Consider the following 6,110-nt stretch of genomic DNA (forward strand, 5'->3'; position numbering starts at 1 on the left):
TAGTGAGGATACGATGAGACCACCAACAGAGAGAAACACAGGTCTTAAGCAATGTCAGAAATCTTTCTCTACACAAATTTGTGTGTTTGTATTTTTCCATGCACACGTTCAAACACAGTCGCTGTAATTCTTTTTGCCTGTTTAGCCCCACCACACTGTCTTTGCCCTAATTTTGCCCTAAAATTCAAGTTTCTGGGTGTGCACATAGACACAGACCTCCAATGGAGCTCTAACACCTCTGCGGTCTTAAAGAAGGCCCAACAGCGTCTCCACTTTCTGAGAATCCTCAGAAAAATGGACCTGAAGAAGGAGCTGCTGACCGTCTTCTACCGCTGCTCCACTGAAAGTGTGCTGACATATTGCATCGGTGTGTGGTTCTCCAGCTGCACCACAGCACACAGAAAGGCACTCCAGAGGGTCATCAATATGGCCCAAAAAAATCACAAATCCAACAACACAAAGCAAAGATGGTTTGGAGTGCATTACACACAACATTGAATATGATAGAGTTTAATTTGAGGCTTCATACTAAGTGATGCTGTTGAGCTGACCTCCTCTCCTTCTCTGTTGCTGCAGTGGGTAAGACGTGGACATGTCCCACATGCAATAAGAAATATCTGACAGAGTACATGCTGCAGAAGCACGTCCACCTGACCCATGAAAAGGTAGAGGCCCAGTCGTGTCACCTCTGCGGGACAAAGGTGTCCACTCGCACTTCTATGAACCAACACCTGCGACGCAAACATCCCGAGGTGAGTGGGGTCAGACCTGAGAGGAAACAACCCATATTACAGCACCCTAAAGGCAGACTCGACCTGAAATGCTGTCCTTCTCCTATATGCCTACAGGTGGTGTCTGTGAGAATCGACGAGTTTGATGAACTTCAGGAAAATTTGTCAAAGGATGATTCATCTATCAGCATTGTGCAGGTTAGAATAAAATTCTGGATTTCTGACACCACAGACCAAAAACGATTCATTGTATTTGGTCTAGACCAGGCCTCCATCCATTGTCTTCAGATGGTCCAAAATGCAGCTGCTCGCCTGCTAACTGGTATCAAACGGAGAGAGCGTATAACCCTAGTTTTAGCTTCTTTACACTGGCTTCCTGTCTCTGACAGGATCCAATTTAAACTTTTACTTTTTGTTTTTAAGTCACTTAATGCCCGAGCGCCTTCTTACCTGTCTGAGCTCCTCTCTGTTTATGCTCCAGGAAAAACCATGAGGTCTAGCTCAAAATGAATGCTGTCCATCCCACGGACTTGTCTCCAATCTCGTGGTGATAGAGCCTTCTCTGTGACAGGTCCCAGACTCTGGAATAGTCTCCCCCTAAATATTAGATCTGCACAAACACTTGAGCAATTGAAATCACTACTAAAGACACATTTTATGCCCTGGCTTTTAACACACTATGACCCAAGCATTCTGGTCTTATTTTAAATAGTTTTAGTTATTGTTTTAATTCTTTTATTGTCCTATTATTGTTTTATATTGTTATTATTGTATTACATTGTTGCTTTTTATTGGCATTTTTATATTGTTAAGGACTTTGTGCAGCATCGGCTGTTTGAAATGTGCTACATAAATAGATTTGACCTTGACCTTGACCTTTGACCTTATTGACAAGTGAGGTGGTTTTAGGGAGGTGTAGCTATGGAAACACTGACAAACAACAAGAAACCATATTGGATTAAGTATGTCTGTGGTGTCAGCTGCCTTAAAATCTGCATTTTTCTGTACTCTAAAGATGTTTCACTTCCTTCTGCAGCCCTCTCTGACCATGGAAAAAGACGGGATGCGTCAGAAGCGGCCCAGTCGACCTTCCCGACACCCCAAGAAGAAGCAGAGAAGCTCAGCTGAGCCGGAGCTCTCTGAGTCCGATGAATACGTTGATTTTGCTGAATCAAGGCATTGTCGGTGATGAGACTGAGATGAGCTCTGCTGTACAGAGCATCCAGCAGGTACGTGTGCACATTTCCCCCAGAAGATTCTGTTTTGTTGCTACAATAACGTGTCCAACTTCTTTCCCCCCGAACACCACGATAAGTGGATAAAGGCAGGCGGCCTGATTAAAAAGGAAAACACAGACTGAAGTTTTTCTCCCTGAAGAGCCCTTAAGTCACCCACAGCGGCTGGCTCGACATTGCCGATGAAAGGCTGAATAAATCTGGATTTGCACTTGTTTTGTTGATTATTTGATATGAAATAACTGTGGCAGTTGTCTAATAAAGTTTTTTTGAATGGACTATAATGTTACATAACCTAATAAATTGCTGACTTTGGTAATTGTTGACCTAGTAGTTATGACTTCATTGGGAATTGTAGGATAAAATGTGGATCTGTTGAGTAAAGCAGGTGTAAAATACACACAGTCAAACCACAAAATGATTACATTTATAATATCAAATTGTTTTCCTACTGTTAAGACAGTGTTATGAAATTACACAAATGCAGTGCAACGCTTGAAGCCACAATTGACAGCTAAGGCTTTGTGATTACAGATGTGCTCAAACACATTAGACCTTTAACAATTTTAATAATATAACTATACAAAGTGGCATGATGCTTAAATAGTTTGATTTAAAAATGTGAAATAAGACATAGTTTCTGATTTTATTTATTTATTTTTCAGATGTGTTTACTACATTATTTCTTGAGTCAATATAAGGCTGTTTTTCCAGCTGGAGTAATTTATATTTGGCCTCTGTTCTGGAACTTTCCTAACATGTGCAGTATGGAAAGCCAAGAGGCCGGGAGAGCGGCAGCATCAGTAACAACACGTTCCTTCCTGTTAAAAGGGAGTTTTTCCTTCCCGCTGTCACCGTGTGCTTGATCACTGGGTGGTGTCTAATTGTTGGGGTTTTCTCTGCATTATTGTAAAGTCTTTACAATATAAATCACCTTGAAGTGACCGTTGTTGTCATTTCGTGCTATGTGAATGCAATAAAATTCAGTTCAGTTCAGTCAGCTGGTCTGCCAGGATCGCTGGCTGTGCTTGACTCACGGCCTCAGCCAGTTGCTGTTCCTTACAAACTTAGATTATAACAACAGTGTTGTGCTTTGGCACCAGATGAGCTGCTTTCATCATCAAGTTGCAATTGATTTCATTGTTGCCGTTTCAGGTGGTGGTTCTGACCGACCCCAGTGCTCCATCAGCCTCCTTCCCCAACAGCTCAGTGGGACTGGCCAACATCACAATCACGCCCATCACCAGCCACGCCCCTGCCCAGTTTACCAGCCTGCAGCCTGTCGCCGTGGGCCACCTGACAGCCAGCGACCGGCCCCTCACACTGGACAACTCCATCCTCACGGTCACCTTTGACACAGTCAGTGGCTCCGCTGTGCTGCACAACCGGTCTGCAGAACTCATCCCAGAGACTGTAGGTCCTGCTGGAAGCGGGACACCCCAGTCCGTCGCCCATTTCATCAACTTCGCCACTCTGGTCAACCCCATGGGCCACCAGCTAGAGGCCCCGACTCTGGCATGGAGGCCTGTACCTGCAGCTGAGGGCAGCAGGTCACTCCAGTGGTGGAGGGTGCACATGGGGAGAGTCAGGAGGCCCAGAGCCAGGGCCCAGATCCAGGCTGGCCCAGCCAGAGCCAGCCAGCCACCCCTCAGCAGCAAAGCAGTTCTGCGCAACAGATACTCAGCTACTGAGCAGACACTAGGGGTGCAGGTCACCTCACACAGATACTGTTACATAGTAGAGTAGATTTTTAACAAACTGTACAAAGTTGTGATCACTGTCACCCAGATGCCTCTCCAGCCCAATGGAAGCAAATGGTATTGTAATATTTTTTTAATAGTAAAACAGAAAACAAATTGACAGTTAGTGAATCTGTTTTTGAGAAAATAAGGGAAAAAAAAAAGTGCATTTAGCCACAATCACTGACGTCTGAAACCAAAGCAACGGTTGAATATTCTAACGCCTTACCAGCCTTGGGGGGAAAATGCATGTTTTCAAGATAAACCTGCTGCTTGAACAATGAGATGTGGAAATGCACCAACATGAAAAGCAGATGAACTTTGTGACAAATAAAGTGAAAATACGTTGACCACATTATAATAACACATGGTATTTGGTGTATTCCCTAAAACAGCTGAGTGGTGAACATGATTTTTGAAAGCTGTAAACTGTAATTATTGTCACACTGTCTGAAATAAATATTGGCAGCCATTTTTAAAAATGATATTTTTAAAGAAAATTCATCAGGTCGTCGTCCTTTTTGTATGTTGTCAGTTGTGACTGCAGCTGCAGAGAGAGAGCCTGATGGCTGGGCCTTTGCCCATGTGGCCTGGCCAAGTGCAGCCTAAAAAAAGCTATATGGGCTCACCCTCCTGTAGGCCCATTTATTGTGGGCAGTCTAAGGCACACCTGTGCAATAGTCATGCTGTCTAATCAGCACCTTAATATGCCACACTTGTGAGGTGGGATGCAAAGGAGAAGTGCTCACTGACAGAGATTTAGACTGATTTGAGAGTAATGGGTGTTTTGTGCATGTAGAAAATGTTTCATATCTTTGAGTTCAGCTCATGAAAAATGGGAGCAAAAACCAAAGTGTTGCATTTATATTTTTGTTCAGTGTTTCTACAATTACACAACACATTTTGACACTCTGTTGAATGCTTTTATTTTCAAACTTGGCAATCCAGGAAGCCAAATGAAAAAGTTTAGATTTTATTTGAAGAACAGAGTCAGCGTCTAACGAATCAGAAGGTTTTTAGCCCATGAAGCAGTTCAGCAAACATGTAAAGCACCAAAAATGCACTTTAGGTAGAAAAGTGTTTAAAATAACTAATTACTGATGAAAGACTCGCTCTAGTTTCCTTAATTTAATTTAATATAATATAATTCAGCCAGAGAGGAAGCAGAAATCATGAGCCTGAATACTTTATGCAAAACACTCGTGGAGGGGTGTGAACAGAAACCAAACAGCCAACGGTATCAACTACGTGAAAAATGGCGCCATCTCGTGGCCTCTTTCTGTCACTATAATACCTTCAAAACTGTAAAAAAAATGCTTCACCTGTAAAAGTTTCAAAGTGACGTTTTTTCACCAACAGAACGTTGAGCAGCTTCAATCGATGACGTCACCGAAGAGTTAACCTGTAACGTTCATCTCATCGTCATTATATTTGAATAGTTGGTGGAGAAATATCAGTTACCAGTTGGCAGCGTTCCTCGCAGCATTCAGTGGCGATTAGTCTACATTTACTCCGCGTTTTTAAAGAGCTAAAAGATTTCACAGCATTTTAAGGACTGTGTCATAACTCTGGATAAGTTTGAGTCCGTAAAGTTTGAGAGCTGTACTGCTTTAGTTTCCTCCAGATTGTGTATCATCCCAGAAGAATGGACAGAGGAGACAGACTACCGATTCAAAGTAAGTGTGTGATAGTTTGGAAGACTACTGTTATTCCCCATAGGCAGTATCAAAAAGCTCAATACAGCTGTTATTCATAGGGTTTCACAACAAAGCAAATGTGTATACAGTTAATACTAATTCATATTAGGTGCCATAAGCATAAAAACGATGTAAATACGATAAGAAAATTGTTATTATTTTTTTCATGTTGCATTAATGGTTGTCATTTTATTAGTCCATTACTAATCGCCTTTCTGGGATCAATTGTTAGTGACTCCATCCTCCACCAGGGGGCTTTCGCGCGCTCTCCTCTTTGCCGGTACCGGTCCGTGAGTCGTTTGGTACCGGGCCGCGAGAGTTGAGGCTGTGAAATTTATGGTTTTCAGGGTTTTTATCGGTTTTCCTGGGTCTTTTCCCCTGGTGTAGTTGTCTTATTTTAAAATAACTATTTACGCGTTACCATAGCGACCAGAGAGCATTAAGGCGCAGAGAGGATCGGACGTTACTCTCAATGTTGTTGGTGCATTTCAGGAGGACGCTGCTAATAAAGTTAGATATTATTATATATTATATTTACAAAATACCACAGTTTTTGTCTTGGTCGTATCATTTTATTTTGTTGTATTTATCCGCCACACCTTAAAGGTGACATTAAACTGGTTTTAGGATGGGGACCGCTGCTGTACAGTGCAGAATGCGTTTAGCTTGTCGAATTTACACACATCTTCAATCGCTAGCAGTGTGACT

General features: G+C 42.5%; 1 pseudogene across 1 annotated transcript; it reads left to right on the plus strand.

Moving 5' to 3' along the window:
* The first annotated feature begins 13 nt into the window (after window positions 1-13).
* Window positions 14-3,712, plus strand: LOC147326276 (PR domain zinc finger protein 15-like; annotated as a pseudogene). Its single transcript, XR_015130091.1, has 5 exons — window positions 14-53; window positions 577-752; window positions 849-929; window positions 1,768-1,966; window positions 3,122-3,712. The product of XR_015130091.1 is annotated as a PR domain zinc finger protein 15-like (transcript).
* The last annotated feature ends 2,398 nt before the right edge of the window (window positions 3,713-6,110 follow it).

Source organism: Aulonocara sp. 'chitande type north' Nkhata Bay, linkage group LG7 (assembly GCF_057382095.1).
Source record: "Aulonocara sp. 'chitande type north' Nkhata Bay isolate Kocher_YH1m ecotype deep benthic linkage group LG7, A_spYH_male_GT1.1, whole genome shotgun sequence".
NCBI lineage: Eukaryota > Metazoa > Chordata > Actinopteri > Cichliformes > Cichlidae > Aulonocara > Aulonocara sp. 'chitande type north' Nkhata Bay.